The 16,917-nt window shown below is 42.2% G+C and overlaps 1 protein-coding gene across 3 annotated transcripts in view; it reads right to left on the reverse strand.

The window, feature by feature from the left end:
* Rap1 (RAS oncogene family member Rap1) overlaps nucleotides 1-16,917 on the reverse strand; it is a 74,860-nt gene that overhangs the window by 43,866 nt on the left and 14,077 nt on the right. Inside the window, exon 1 of one of the 3 annotated variants that reach the window (XM_071582818.1) lies at nucleotides 14,844-14,948. The exons of the other annotated variants lie outside the window; for them this stretch is intronic. The gene's annotated coding sequence lies outside the window, so the exon portion shown is untranslated. Of the gene's footprint in view, nucleotides 1-14,843; nucleotides 14,949-16,917 lie in introns of those variants that run through there. 3 annotated transcript variants of the gene reach the window in all.

The following is a 16,917-nucleotide window of genomic DNA, read 5'->3' on the forward strand; positions in this document are numbered from 1 at the left end:
TTAATGAGCTACTATATTAGTCATAATAACGTTTTACTAATCCAGCTCACCTACGCTGTACGCAACCCAATTCTGAATTCAATCCAACTTCGTGGGGATCCCATATACAGGCAGCGTATTCTAAATGAGGCCTAAAGAACGAAAGATAACATTTCTCTTCAACCGTTTCATCACATTTCCCCAATACTCTTCAAATGCATCAATATTTTTTGTTAGCTTGTCCACATATCCCCGTAGTTAAGGTAGTTGGTATTAGTTATTATAGGAGGTGGCCAACAAACGAGCTTATTTGCGCCATTAGGGATATGTCGGTAATTTGATAGGGGTAGGTTATTCAGGCATTGGAGTAAGAATGGAGAGAACGCGGGTGTCGGGCATTGGCCTACTCTAAACGAAAAGCGCCAAGGGGTACACCGAGTACCGTCACATCCGACGAATGGAGTACTCGCAAACAACATTCCTATTCAATGACAACTGCCATTATGATGGTTCAATCAAATGGAACACGCGGTTATAGTATGATGCTGACAACTGGTTAGTGACGATATGGCACAAGATAAAAACGGCAAAAATCATTCCTAGCGTGTTTCGAGACGGGTGCGACCAAAGACTATACGACCAAATCGGAATTCCTCAACGTTTAAGGATCAGCCGAGGAGCCTGTTTCCAAAAAACGTGCGACATGCAACTACCTTCAGCTATACCACACGTGTAAGTAACGTGAAGGTTTCAGGATTGATGAAGAAGCGGAGAGAGAATGTTTCCAGATAAAATGATAAATAAGTTCATCAGCTTTATGAAGACGGCTAGAAGCGGAGACCGCAGTGGTTGCTATATGCAAGCAGCAGCGTTTGACCTCAAGCACTCGAAGAAATGAAGGAACGCCCCTCAACGGGCTCACATAAGGGTCTCCAATAGAATGCTCATCAACTCACAAGTGGAGGAGTGCTTTGGCCTCTGCTAGATCTTTGACCGCCCACAAGCCATTGCGCCCTGAAGATCTACGCCAAGAGGCTATGTTCACACAAACAGTTTGTAATTACCAATTACGAAAATTGGGATAAACAGAACTCTGGTCTACCTCCAACACCAGAAGCGGCATTTGCTAATCCCTGTTACTAAGACATGGAGTAACCGGGGTTGCCGATTGCTCTCAGTTGTTGCAAAACGCGTCTCTTGACGAAAAGGCATGAGGGAAACCTGTTTAAAAAAGCAAACTGTAAAGCAATTTATGAGAATTAACTTCACAAGGTGGCAGCGGTGGGACGAACTTCGATGGGAGCAAATTTATAAAGGCATTAATTCTTCCAAAAAATCTTTATTCTTTGGAGATTTTTTCCTTCTTCTGTGGTCAACATTTTTATCTAGACCGACACTTGACACCTACATATATGGTTAATGGAATGCACTAGAAGATGTTTTACTTAACTCGTCTACAGCAAATGAATTTCATTTCATTTCACTTCGCTTTTATAACAAAATGAGAGACGGGTAACAGTGTTCCTCCGTAGTTCCGATGATTTATATAAAGGCCATGATTCAAGACTTAACACAGCAATTTGGGAAATACTATTTATGCTTGTAAGATTAATCAATACTAAAACAGTTTCCAGTAATATCAAGAATATTTCCACAGGAAAATTAAATTATGGAATCGCCAAAAAATTCCTGGGTTATAAGTGAATCACATATTTTCTCTGTCCTGATCCCAACACTACATGGAACTAATTTAACCACATAGCCCAGAAAAAATTCATCATTACAGCAGCCAAATGATTGACCAAAATATACACGAAATAATTGAAAGTATAATCCAATTAAAATTGCAAAACCTGACGCAATAGCATACACATTTAACAAAAGACAAGTTCATATTCTGCCAAATAATAAACGCAACTTATTTTTAAGAATGAAGTGACAAATGTTTTCTACACTCACTCGCAGAAAAATGAGGCCTTCTTTACTCTTAGGAATGAACTTTTTTTAAATCGATACACTCGATGCAGGGAATGAATTTCACGACCACGAAAGGAGTCACACGGAGAGCGGGGGGTGTAGTGCGGGCGTGGTACAGGGCGAGAGGAAGGCCACGCGCATTCAAGTGGTCCCGATCAAGTGGTAATCAAATCGCAGGGGAATGCCCCCCCCCCCTATATAAGCTGCACTGGCTCGCTTCAGATGCTGCGAGTGATGTTCTATCCACGCGGGACCGTTACTCGACACAAAAATGTCGTGCACGCACGGACATTATCAGAACTATGCCTGGCAACGCACTTTATCAATCGAGCGATGAATTATTTTTAGCACCCTGTCGTCGCCTGCCTTCGCCAACAAGTGGCGGCCCACTAGTGCACACAATGCAAGGGACTTAAGAGCTCCGGGCAGCTTATACGTCACACCACTTGAACACGGAGCAGGAAGGCTAGCTGATGGGGCCACTCACTATAAAAAATATCCCATGGTCACAACACTACTTCCATGAAAAACCGTCGGAAACATCGATCCTTGGGGACTCTTTCTCGCAATATTTACTCCAGGGCATACCAAAGCTTACAAATACCCCGATCAGCCATCATAAAAAGAGAACTGCATTCAAAAATTATCGTTAACCTACCGCAAGAGGTTAACTGCAACACCAATGCAACAATGATAATCGTTATGGAAGATGACACTCAATTCGGAATACATGTCGAAAACAAAAGATGAATAAAACAACAGAGTTGAATTTAAAATGCTCGGACACAAGCCACGTGAAAATCTACAAAAACGAAACGTTTTACTGGATAATTATGACTAGCATACTGGGTATTCCTCCACTGATCGAATGCCAAAGAAAAAGCATAAGTTCCGAAAATTATAGGGAATATGGTCGAAGCGATGCTATTTACTCAAAACTTGTTTCGAAGTTTATAGAATTACACCAACTACATTAGTTAAACTATATTTCGGGAAACCAAGGCTTAATTTTTGCTAGGAAAAGTAACTAGCTCTCGAAGTCACTCGCAGTCGACTACTTACTTCTCCCTGTTGGAACTATGACGTTACGCCACTTACTCTCTCCTTCTCTTCCCTTCTCGACGCCCGGTTGAAGGGAACTCGACGCGAGTTTATGTAACTTTTAGTCCCCGAAATATGTTTCTTCTTGCCCCGGCCAAGTTGAAAAGAATTTTACCGTCGGTACCTCACCGATAATAATTAACTCATTCCCGAGACATATTTGGGCAAAACTTCACCGGGAAATCAAACTGCTGCATTACTTATATGAATTTAAACCGATTGGCATAGAGCTACAAAATACAGCTTTATACAAATTAAGAAGACTAATCAAAGGAAAAAAATACGGACTTCAACAATGGAAATCCTCTATTCGACAGATTATGAACACTTGTAAGTAAAAATGCCAACGAAAACATGACAGTAGCAAAAATGTGATACTGGAGCGGTATCAATCAAATGATTTCGAAAAGATGATCATAATCGAATGCATTTTTTTCCACCATCTTACCACGTAAACTCACCCCACCACCTAACCGCTAAAAATGGCATCACGTAATTTGGAACTTTAATCAGGAAACTTGACCAAGTCACTGAACTACAATCCTCCAAACAAGGGTGTTTTTCCACAAAATGAACGCAAAGACAGACCGAGATCTTCATAAGTATTGAAGGATTTACGTGAAAAGCTTTGTAAATTTTCACACTTATTCACGGCCAGTAAACTCATTTGGATTAACCCATCACAAGTCAAATGAAGACCGTTTATTTTTTTCAGACGCGAGGTGCGGAGCACATTAGGATCGAATTCCAACGGTTACATATCTCGAATATCCACCCTTGGGCGAAGCATTCAGAGCCTACATTTGCGTCCTATGAGGCCACGAGGCCCTAAGTGTGCTTTACGGGTAGGGAATTACGGCCACTTAATAGGGAATTACGGCCATGCAGATCGGAAAACACTCATGATTTCCACAGCATTCAGGAATAGCGACCTGAATTAAGCGTGGAAGTAAATACTAAAAAATTTAAAGCAATGCATTTTTTAAAGAGGCGAGCACACGAAGATAATGACGCATTCCGAGAACAAATGACCACAGTTGATCACGCAAAATACTTGGGTGGAAATATCACATTGGGCCTAACGCAGGGAAGGCACGCCATGTGCTGTACTGCGCACTCGATGTAGCTCGTAGAGTAATCATTGTAAGAAAATACAAGGATGGAAACGTGAGGATAACGGACCATTTCCTCGTTCGTTAAAATAGGCTTCGCATACGCGGCGGGCATTTGGTACTCATCCCCGGAAGCAATGATCCGAGAAATCTACTCAACGCAGAGATAAGTCGCCCGGTTCGCGAATAACTGTTCCTGTCGAACGGAAAAGTCACACAATTACAACGTAACCTGGGGATGAGATACCCAGGTCACTCGAAATTAACAGATCAAAACTAATACAATTATTTGAATGGTGCGATTTCACCTGTGATCTGGAGGAAATGACCCAAGCCACAAACTACAACAATGGCAGATAAGAAAATAATAACAAAATTCGAGATGAATATTCGGGCAGGAAAGACTCAACGATTCACTTATCCCCTTTTCACAATTCATGACGACAGCATAGCGACCGGTATTGTTCGACCGGTCCTTAAGTGAGCGATTACCTTCCGCTTGCATCACGGTGAGGCGCCTGCGCCTAACATCCCATTGGAACGCCTAACGAACTATATCCTGGAACGTTCGCGCGCATCAAGCTGCATGGAAAAATCTGCACAAGGAGAAAAGTTATACATAAGAGATCTCAGCGGCAATAGAGGCGAGCGTAAGGAAAGGAGGGATACACGCCAATGCTGGCGTGATCCCAGTTGCGGGGGAGGACGCAATGAACTTTATTAGGTCTGCGTTGTGGATTTTCCGGACAGCTCATTCTCTATTTTTTCTCAATTTAACTGGACGTTTGAAAACTTATCAAGTTTGTTAAGGGGAATTGGGCGACGGGGATATCCCTGAGTTTTCCCTCACTCGAGGACATGGCTATGTCGCTATAAATACCCTTTGGGTCACTCTCGTATTGACGGAAACGTAATGCGTGTTATTACGTCTTCGCCACGACATTAATCAATGACAACTAAGGAGAAATGCATAAATAAAATATTGAGTTGGCGTACATGTAATATAACAGGGCGCGTCTTCACCTGAACGAGCTACGAAGGAAGTAGTCACAAGTAGCTCGTCAAACGAAAGCTAGATCAATAAATGACCTACTTTCAGGGTCATCCTCCTCAACGGTTAAATAGAAAGGAAATTATACATCCACGGCGATTACGAGAAAATATTTTTCACGTTCAAGTAAAAACAACATCGTATTGTTAATGTGATCATTTACAGCAAATTGATATTACAGAAAACACATGCTGTAATGCCATGTTGAACGTACTTGATGATGCTCGGTGTCCGTTGAATATTTAAATGAAATAAAAAACCTTTTAATTCCACACACAGTGCGTTTGGAATTACGAAGTTACTTATTTCGTTTCAATGTCTTGCAAAATCCATGAGTTACATCGGAGACAACTCATTTCACAAATCCCACAGAATATGTTTAGGAATAGTATTACGACGTTGATAATAAATAATCCAAGGTTACTACAGGATTTGGGCAGGTTGTAGTCGTTCTAAAAGACGAATTCCCACCATAGTGAACCATGCACAAGAGAACAACGCCGGCAGGATAATACAAGTTAATTGGAAAGAGGCTAGCTGTTTCCTGTTGCCTCTACAATCAAATTAAAATACATAATGTTCCGCATAAAGCCTTACACTGGCCGAACTTAGTTCGCGGAAACTCGTTGCGTGCATCACGCTCCTTGAATGTGAATGAAATGACGCCACTTACAACTCCTAATAGCCTACATATCTAATAACGCACAAAACAACAAGAAGGAAATAATTTGATTCATTCATTACTCGCAATGTGAAACACGCAGAATTGTCCTGTGTACTAAGATACATCCTATCTCAATTACGTCTTTTAATGAATGCGCCACTTCTGACGAATGAATAAGACCATCAAATACCTGTAATAAAAATCATTAAACTTCTTAGGGGATGGCGATTTAGCAAATTGCAAATAACCATCCATATTTGTACTGCAACCTACATCAAAACATCCGAAATGTGAATGAGATTTTCAAATAATCGCAGCTTTTGACGATTATTAGAAACAGCTGAACGGAGGCTGTCAATGATTCATCAAAACCGATATTGCTCCCAGGAGTGCTCGATCCGAGAAAAGGCGAGAGGAACAAAAGGCAACTGGCGATTTCGAGGGAAAGAAAAGACAGTCTAAATATTATGTCACACGCAGAAGTTGCACGCGCAAATAACTGCACGGGTTCCACAAATGATCTCTTTGCTTTACCAGGGCAAAACCAAAGAACGCACTGGTATCAACAGACCTCCGTCTGCCATTACCTAAAACGACCAACCTTTCACCTAATTATTTCAATTTCCCTCGTCACAGTTATGACCTAGGAATCATGTGCCAACAAATTAGAAGACAAATGCTTTCAAAACTGCGAAAGGGACGCCGCTCACATCGATAGGGCTCCTTAATATCCTATACTTACTATAATTAGTTAATGCTCGCAAGATCAAGTGTTGAATGCACGCTATAAATATCATACCAACTCCATGGAGAAATATTTCGGGGAGTATTATACCAGTAAATATAATTCCGAGATGAGGAATGTTCTCGCAACAGTGTTTCTCTTAAAGCAAATACTTCAAAGAATTGAGCTACCAGAGCACGAAATTCTCGTTAACCGATATTTTGCGCTGTTCCACCATTTGTACTCCACACACCATGCCACGGCCTTCGACAGTGTGACTGGCGACTCCATTCCCTCACCTGGGCACACGCAACGGGGCAATACTCTCGGCACCATTTGGCTTCGCATTTCGCACCCACCCATCTCCCACAATCCCCCCTGCCCGGCATTCCAGGTGCGAGCTAAGTGGAGCATGGCACGCTGGAGGAAGAAGACGCCGCCCCGGGCCGACCGCTGCCACGCTGGCACGAAGGGGGGCGTGGAGGGGCAACCAGGGTCCCCCTCCCCTCGGCGGAAGTGAGCCCGGGGGACCGAAGGAAGGGACCTGCCGGCGGCGGTTCCCCGACTCGGTCGTGGTCTCTTGTCATCCTCGTCACGTGGGGCGGGCGGCGACGAAGCCTCGGGCGAATGGAATGCAGAGTGGGACGGGGTGGGAGTGGCCCGGCGCTGGGGATATTATTCACGGGGCGCGACGACGACCGCGGGGGCCGAAGGTTGTGAAGGGCCGAGCACTCGTGAAGGGCGTGGGTAGGTGGGGCGTTACCTTCCATGTGCACCAGTAACGAATCCTCTTTAGGAAAAAGACAAACCCACTCTTCTGCGGGGATGAAAAAATTTTAAGTTAGCATAAGTATACATATTACTTTTCCTCACATTTCGGACCATATTTCGACTTAACATCACCAGCTAATCCGTTAGCATGGCTGAGACCATCCTTAGGATTTTGATAGTTCTGACCATGTTGTGAATTACTGCTCATGGGTTCCAATGGCAAATAAGGTAATGATGGAACAATGTAAAATCCCGAGGTTTTTAATGACTTCAACCGAGAGAAGGAGCAATATCCTTAATTTGAAAAACTTTTTCCCGGGGAATTTGATCACATAATTTGTCGGCGATTACAGCAACACCTAAGCGGTGGCAGATGTATGCATAATTGTTCTACTTGGGTTACTTTAGCATGCAATTATTTAATTCTTCATGCCCGAAAATATTAAACTTCCATGCAAACCTTTTGCTACAAGAAAGATGAATTAATACAGCATATTGTACTCCGGCGAACTACATATTTATTAATAAGATTATTCTCACAGGAAACCTGTTCCTGTTGAAATGAACCCATGAAATTTATAAAACATGTAACTTATGCAAATATTCTTGGTTTAGGAGTAAACAATTTCACTCTGAGCGTCATTTTCTAGCGAAAAACCTCGCATTTTTTCAGAAAGCACAACCACTGGAGGGAGCAACTGATCAAGACGAGGAATTCCACTTCTTAGCCTTCAAGTTACGCAGTAAATGTGAACATCCTGAGAGCCTGACTGCGATTTCCGAATCACTAAGAGGGTAGGAAGGTCAAATTACCACCCAAAACGTTTCAGGAATTGTCCTAAAACGTGATCGCAGCAGAGGCAAGTCTGGAAATGCACAATAGCATAAAATTCAGGGGCAGGCTAAATTTATTGCCCAAACGCTCCACTTCTCAAAACTGTACCCTAAATTGATGAACCATGCCTTCTTCAATCGTATTAAGCCTCCAAAATTCCAGTGAACGCAAAAAATATGATCAATGATCAAGTTGCACTGATGAATTGGCCACCGGTATACGCACCGAGAAATCAACCTCGCCTGACTGCAAGGGGTTCGCATCGCGCCCCTGAAGCGGTTCCAATTATCGCTCGATTGAAGCATGTGGCTGAACGACAGCACCTGCTGGCGGCACGAAGGACCCATACGTCGTCGTCCCGCGGCGAGGATGAAAACGTTGACGCACGTCCGCAACGACGGTCGACGCGTCCGTACAATACGAAGACAATTATTTCACACTGCAGAGGTAACCATGACCTACCGACTAGAAAATATGGCGAGAATATCAATCAAAGCTGGGGGTCGAATGCTTTGATGTGTCCACCCCCAATGTACCAATATTTCAAATTGTCTGAAAGCGTTTCTTGTACGAGGGTCATCCGGAAAGTAGTACCCGTTCGTGCCGCATGAAGTGCTGACGACGCGAGTAGCCGCTGGACGAGGTCAGATAGCTTCAGTGGCTTGTCTGCCTTCTCTGAGCCAAGTTGCGTGACGCTAGCATTGCCTGTGTTGTTTCTGTGATTGTTTACAATGTTTAAAAAAATTGAGAACGCCGCCAGTTGTGAAGTGAGGGCAGTGATTAAATTCCTCAATGCAAGAAACGTTCGCCCATGTGATATTCATCGCCAATTAAAGGAGGTGTATGGAGACAATGTAATGGACGAGTCGTCTGTTCGGCGGTGGTGTCGCAACTTCAACATGGGGAGGGGGAACACACACGACGATGAGCGTTCGGAGAGACCGTCTGTCATTACAGACCAACTGGTGAGCTCAGTTGACGAATTCGTGAGGAACGATCGGCGCGTCACAATTGATGACATCTGTGAGCATTTTCCCAATGTTTCTCGAACAATTGTTCATGAAATTGTTAAACACCATCTGCATTATGCAAAAATTTGTGCAAGATGGGTCCCTCGCGTATCTCAATGAGCTGGCGGCGAAGGACTATGCAGCAGGAATACAGAAACTTGTCACACGTTATGACAAATGCCTTAATTTGCTTGGAGATTATGTTGAGAAGTAGTTTAAAGTATCCTCTTTCAAATAAAATTTTTTATGTTTGTTAATATTTACTTTTGTGTCTTTATTTCACGAACGGGTACTACTTTCCGGATGACCCTCGTAGAAATAAATGGGAAGTCCTTTCGTTTAACATTTACAGGCCAAAATTTACCACTGTATGATTTTAGTGTTATTTATGGCGGGATTCCCAGTCATATGCCCCATAAATAACGCAAGAGTATGTCAACGACATACAAGTATTGTTTCAATTCTGAAAAAGTAGCATGTTCGTAGAATTGAAGGTGGCTTACTTGACCACACATATAAGAAACACATCCAAGAAGCCATCATAAAAAATTACGGAAAAATTCTATGATACCGATGACACAAGAAATAAGACACTACTTCTCGCCAACAAATTGACTATGGAATGTAAATGATTTGCACACCTAATTCTATACGTTCATTTTAAATATATCACATGATTTCAAGGACAAGCAAATGAAATCTATGCATGGTAAATTACTAATATTATGACTCAAACTATACTCAACTGATTCAATAAGGCAGGTGATGACTTTCTAGCTTTAGGATGTTGAATCACATAATAATTTCAATGTCTTCCGAGTTCTAATAAAAGACAATAGTCCTCTCAAAATGTCAACTACTAAATAATAAATGCATTAACTAATTCTCATTGGCATTGAGATTTGTGATACGTAAAATGTCTTGAATATTTTTGTTAACTCCGCGATTTTCCAGGACACATTTTCCTAAGCACGATTACCAGAACGTGGGCCTCCGTGCCATGCCATACACCTGGCATTATCCCGTCGAACCACACCTACGACTATGAGGCACTAGAGCTGCTTTCTTACTCCTAGGTAGCATACATTTAAGTTGCTGAGCAAGTATACTTGAGCACCGTATTTCTCCAGATTCCCAGACGAACTCCCAATCACATCCATATGCGGGGTCAACGTTTAAGTCCGACCTTGACTCAGAGCCGTAGCTGTGGAAATCAGGAATCGCACCCAAATCCATATGCCCAAGGGCCGTGTTAATGTCAATGAGAGACGATCCTGGTGACTTTCACGGACTGTGGGCAAAATGAGAAGGAAGAGTGGACAATAATTATTACTATTTCGTGGCCTACCGCTAAAGGTAGGTCTTAAATTGATGCCGACTTGACATTCGTCTAGTAACACAACCTGGCACCTCACACAGATATAGCTGTTATTCTTTCCCGAACACGTTCTATCTCCCTTCACTCCATCTAAAATGAGTTATAATACGTCATTCCATTCCCCTTCCTCGCTTGTCTACGTTCTCCCCTATTATTCGATATGCGATCGCCTTGCAAAATGCCGCACACATTCACTTTTCCTACCTGCTTCTGGTTTCTCCCAAAAACCCTCTTTCCTTCCCCACTATGCCTTGTACCTACAGGCCCTGTATTTGTTTGTTTTCCTTTCCGTCGATTACATTTCTTCATCCTTAACCACGCCCACATCCCCAAAAGCCTCCATATATATCTATTATCTTGCTTCAATGACCGAGTTTCCGTGCTCCCAATTACTTCGACCATTTAGGTCCAAAACAATTCCATAATGCGTTTACTGTCCCACCTGCATTACTTTTTGCCCTCAAGTTTTAATAATTAACCTCTTCCTTCTTGAAAACCTGATAAACTTTATTCCTTAATATTGGTTGACGTCTTAAACCTTCATTTTCTAATGCGCTAATCTATGATTGTAATCCTTTGGCTACAACTTAAGTTTAATCATCCGCCAAAATAACTGATTTGATGGATTTCCCACCGAGCTTCACCACTTGCAATCCATCGGGTATCGCATTAGAGACAAAAAAATGGAAAAATACTCATTTTTGAGATAATAACACGAAAAAAAAACAAATCGATTGTCTATCAATTGGATGACGTCACGAATTAAATATCCCGTAAAGCACGCGACAAAATGTTCTTTGTCCACAAAATAATTAAAGAGAGAATTAAAAAGGCCCCGCAATACGACGAATTCGATTCACCGAAGGGATGTCATAACCTCGATCAGAAAAGTTGGATATTCAAAGGCCCTGGTCCCAAAAACCTGTGCCCTCACACATACCCAGGGTTGGATCCACGGGGTTCTCTCTTTGGGAATATTTTTTACTTCAATTCACAATTCAAAATGAATATAACTTATATGCCCGACACTACTTTTAATTACTACAAAAATCTCCATTAATTGAACATGATTTTCAACTTTCTTTCTAGAAGAAATGTCAAAATATTTTTGTTTTCAAATCATAAAATCCATCCCTTTAGGAGGTTTTCTAGATACTTTACGAGTACTTATACACGTCCGTGGAATTTGCTACGGGTGGCACCGGTTTAATTGTTGAACATGAGGCAGTAAAGATTATATTTTGTCTTAATTTTTAAAATTATAAAATTGCTCTTTTATCGTTAGTCACACATGTTTATCGCGCATAATTAAGGCACTTCACGCGATGCAAAACTCGCTCCACCACCTCCCGCTTCCCAGAGCTAAACTTTCCTGGGCCCCTCACCCGCTGCCAATAGTGACACTAATGTGTGGACGGCCGAACAAGGAGAGGGCACTGCAAGTGACCACGTCTCACCGCAACAATAGTCTAAGTACTTGAAAATTGCAGGTGGCAATCAGAAAAGCGTTCATTAGCACTGCGTGTAGTTTAATCTCCATTCTTAGAGTTTGGCACGGGGCTAGACGCTCAGTGCCCAAGGAACAAAGTAACATCTCGGTGATCAATCAATAAGATGAAGGGCACTTCCTCATGCCGCTGAGCACCATCACGTGGATCTTTAAGAGATAGCTGGCTCCTCGTTAAACGGCCGGTGTGTCATTCACACGATAAAATCAGATGCGCCAGGCAACAGGATCAATAGCTTTTATCCTCGGTGGTATCTACTTCAGAATCAAATTAAACCACTCCATACGCCGGAAAATGAAGCGCATGGTGAAATTCGATAAGATAAAGAGAAATATGCTCATTTTACCTAGCATGGGACCATACCGCCTAAACAACCGCGGTTGCCATCCTCCGTGAACAAAATTAAAATCAGAGTTAAAAAATAAATACCGTAAAAGAGGAGTGGCCTATCGACAAAATCTGTATTTGAGTTCTTTTACCTCGTTCTTTACCGTATAACCTTGCTGAATACAAAAATAAGATATCAAATATTTAAAAAATGTCATAAAAGCTTACATAAAGCTTAGGTGTATCATGGGCTGAGATTTACTTCAATTTATTAACTCTTTCCACAGGAAAATTCATAAAAGAACGTAAAAGTTGGTATTGAAATGTAATGAAATAATTGACTTTGTAATTCCACACACTTTACAAAGTCAATTATTTCATTACATTTCAATATGTTATGCAAATTCCACAAAGTTACGCCTGAGACAACAAATTGTAAAAGTTGGTCTTTGAAGTATGGTACAGAGGTAAAATAAATATTTAAAAGAAATTTTCGTGCATTCAAACATCATAGCGATTACACCCAGCGATCAATTTGATAATATATTCGAATGCTATATAATTCAAGCGTAGCGTATCTTCTCCCCTATTCTGCATTTATTTCCCGGTGAAAATATTAATCTGCCCGCATTCTAGGCTTTTCCTACGAAACCTGGATACTTTCTAGGTTTCCTTAGAGGATATGTTCTGTGACAGGAAAACATTCCTATTTTATTTTTCAAGAATTCAAGGACCGCTGGTCTCCATGAAGTTGAACCATAAAAGAAAAAAATTTTTCAGAAACTCACCTCAAAGCCACATATCAACTGTCTCGACATCTAATCTTCCAGTAAAGTAGGTGATCTCGCGGCGAAGAGAATTGTGCCGTAGTGTCGCGGGAAAGAGAATTGCGCCGCTCAACTCTCCCAAAACCTTCAAGCAGCTGCAAAGACTCCCATAGAAAGTAATAAACGTAAATGCGCATACACAGACAAACTGTCGAAATCCATGGGGTTTCAAGTTAGAAAACTCCCAAGAGCGAAGTTTTAGGCTCGATTCCGAATCGATATTGAAAGCACCTTGAAATGTGAGACGAAACTCAAACCTCTGGGAACGATCACAAAACAGTCGCAAACAATTCACGCACAGGATTTGGCACCATCCCGGCCTGTGGGGAGGGTGGGTGAAACAGACTCGGGTCTTATTCTATCGAGTGCCACTTGCCACACAGCACTGTCGACGGCGCTTCGACGCCCTCACCACAGAAACGGTAAAATTACCGCGTCTAGAATGAGAAAACCCTAGAGCGGACGAGGAGAAATGGCCAAAAAATCTTTAAGCGAAAGAGCGATCAATGCCGGAATTAAAGGTGACGGGACACGCGGCAACTAACAATTATCCTCTGCATGGACGATTTCTTGCGGTGCCGCCTCGCCCCAAATAAAATTCATAGCCAAGTTTTTGGGAGTTGCCAATGGTACGGATTTAAAGAGTCTGTTGAATGTTCCAAGTCCTTGCGGATCTCACGCTCCACATTTAGCGTCTCAAGAATGCAATCATATAGTAACTGTTTCATGTCTCGCGCTTATCCTCATCCCACCGTCGCTTTACTTGCAACATATATTCGGGAACCCGATACCCAATGCATGTTACGGGGTTTGCAATTCAAAAATATCGGTAGCATTTGGTAAATTAATGAGCGTTCCTCAATTTACTGGCTCGTTAACGATATAATTTTATTTCCCTGGATTCTGACAGACTGCCGGACAACCTAACCGCTTCTATCAACCCTGTATCTCCCCAATTGAGCTAATCCTTATTCCCCGAATATCCTAAACTCGATGATGTAATATCAATAATGGCTAATGTGAGACGTAAACGGCGGTGACATTTATAACGCGAAAATTGCCAACTGGGACGCAAAGAGGACGGGTTGACCTTCAAGTCACTGAGGGGTGAAAATACGGTTTCATGACGGGAAAGAAATAGTTCTCGAGATAATAGCCTCTTATTTCATTCTCATACATGGGAGATTACCAGCTAAAAGGACATAGGGTATCTTAAATTGAAATGTTCAGTGTTACAAGGAATCCAGACTAGACCTATATAGTATTTCCTTCGCCGAAATCATATATTACATTCAACTTCGCAAGAAAAAACATCTACAAATAACCTAATATTGGTATGTAACGCGCGACGTCAGTCGATGCACGATTGGTAATGTTGCGTCACAAAAGAACCTTGGCTAACAAAATAGCATTAACCAATTAGCCAGGGCGGAAGCGTCCGTGGCCGCAACGGCGAATAGCCATTCTGCTTCTCAGTGAAAGAGTATCACCGCCGCCAAACGTCATCAATCACAACCGATGGCCATTCGACAATTCCACATTTCAACGTAAGACTCGAAACGAGGAAGTTCCTACTTACAGAGGCAAGGTGAATCCCACTGCAGAACGATTGCCTTAATTGGCACCAACGAGCGCGGAAACTGTCAATGACAGGGGAAGCGACACACTGCATCGGACGCCTCCATTGACATGAGCAACCTTCGAACTCGTTAAGTGACACGGCCGGGCCCAAAATAATGAACCCGAAATCATGGCCACGCGCCTAGCGTGAGCTGAACATTCACAAAATACTTTTAAAACCCCCTGCGGCGCCCTTGCAAAATCGTTGCTGAGGCCCGAGGCGACGGAGTACTGAGTTGCTTCCACTGCCCGCCACGGCCAAGACGGGAGCAGGCTGGCAGGAAAACGGGTCTTATCATTTCACTTCAAACGGAAGAGCACATTCCCTGCGAAAAAGGAAGTGAAGGCGGATGGGGCTTGGCAAACCAAAAATAATAAAAGACCTGATAAACCGCTGCGACCGCGCCAAATCCTGTGACTTACTTCAAATAGCTTGTAGCCGAGTATGTGAAGCCTTTGGGATGCGTGCGAAGCAATCTAGAATGAAGGAAATCTCCCGCGAACAGATGGGGAGAAACAAAGATGAGACGAGGGCAGCGGAGATTTTAATGTTTCACGTACACTCAAAGATATCGTATCCCCAAGTGGTTTGGTTCAGGGTAGCATCAGGAGTATGCTTTGGGATTATATTTGAAACGGTTAGTGGGCTTCAGGACTTTAATTAGCACCAACATCCCCTTAAAATACTAAAAACTCCCAGGAATAACTTGTCACATGTATGGGACCCATAATAAATAAGTCCATTGAATGTAACTTGTCTCGTAGATTCCAATTAAAAATATAAATTACGCATTTTAAATCATTCTCGTAGACATGCTTAAGAGCAATAAAACATGTATTACAGACACCCGCCATCGTTTCAATAAACCACATAATATAGGAAACCTATCCAAACCTTAGGGTTAAATACCATCGTCTTAAGAAGGGAAATGTAAATGAGATTATTTAAAAGAACCCATAAAAAGATTCGTTTATTTACTTTGAACCTTTATAAATAACATTTATCATTTTAAGTAGATTTCATGACCCAAAACATTAATTGCCATTTGAAGGTTCAATTAACTTCAATATACAAGCATTTAATAATGACTTTGCTTGGCCTTTGAGAACATGTCTCTTGAGGTAACAATAACTAACTAGTACTGCAGAGGAAAATGTCTACCATATTGACCATTTACGACACAAAGGAAATGCCTTCCTGTCTCACTTAATGAAAGTTCTTAATCAAGAAACGGAAATAACAGCGATTCCACATATAACACTCCGCAACCAAGGTTTTTCCATCATGCGACATCATCACAAGAGGTAGCTCACACAAAAGAATGAAGACTGCTTCACACAAGCAATAAATTAAAGGAACTACAACTTTTAAGGGTTTGACAATTGAGTGTGGCAATGGATTTGGATATAATTGACAACCTGTTATAGTGGTCACTGGAACACGGACGCTTACTAGACCTGAAGTGTAAATACATATTCAATCATTTCCTCCATTTTATCAAAAAACCGAACGGTACCCGAAAAATGATAGTTCGTAGCTTCGCTAATACATCCCTTAAGAATTCAAATGCTCGCATTCCATGCCGCCTCGAAGCGACACGAAATTCTAACTTTTCATAACTCCCTAATCAGAGAATGTCCGTGCAATTAAAGAAATCTGAGAAGCCGAAATCAACCCGTTGCCCGAGGATTCTCCAAGGCGTACGTGGCGCTAGTTTCAAACTACATAAACCGCCTCCTTCCCCTCACCCCATCGACTGACTGACTGGCCGACACCCACCTCACAGCTTACGTCACACAGACCCCCAATGAACTCCGGCAGGTATTCTTGAGATCGAATTCGGTTTGGTGTCAGCCGGTGGCATCCGAGAGAGAATGGCCGGAATCGATTTTAAAAGCAACAGTTGGATGGGAAGCAATGTAAACTTCAGAACGCCATTTCCTCTCCGGCTTGGTTAAAAATTGACTCCCGGTTCTTATAAGTCTTATTCCTTGGATAAGACTTTAATTCGGTCGAAGTGAAAAGGCAGCAA

The sequence above is a fragment of the Hetaerina americana genome, unplaced genomic scaffold (assembly GCF_022747635.1).
Source record: "Hetaerina americana unplaced genomic scaffold, ioHetAmer1.1.p SCAF_12, whole genome shotgun sequence".
Taxonomy (NCBI): Eukaryota; Metazoa; Arthropoda; class Insecta; order Odonata; family Calopterygidae; genus Hetaerina; species Hetaerina americana.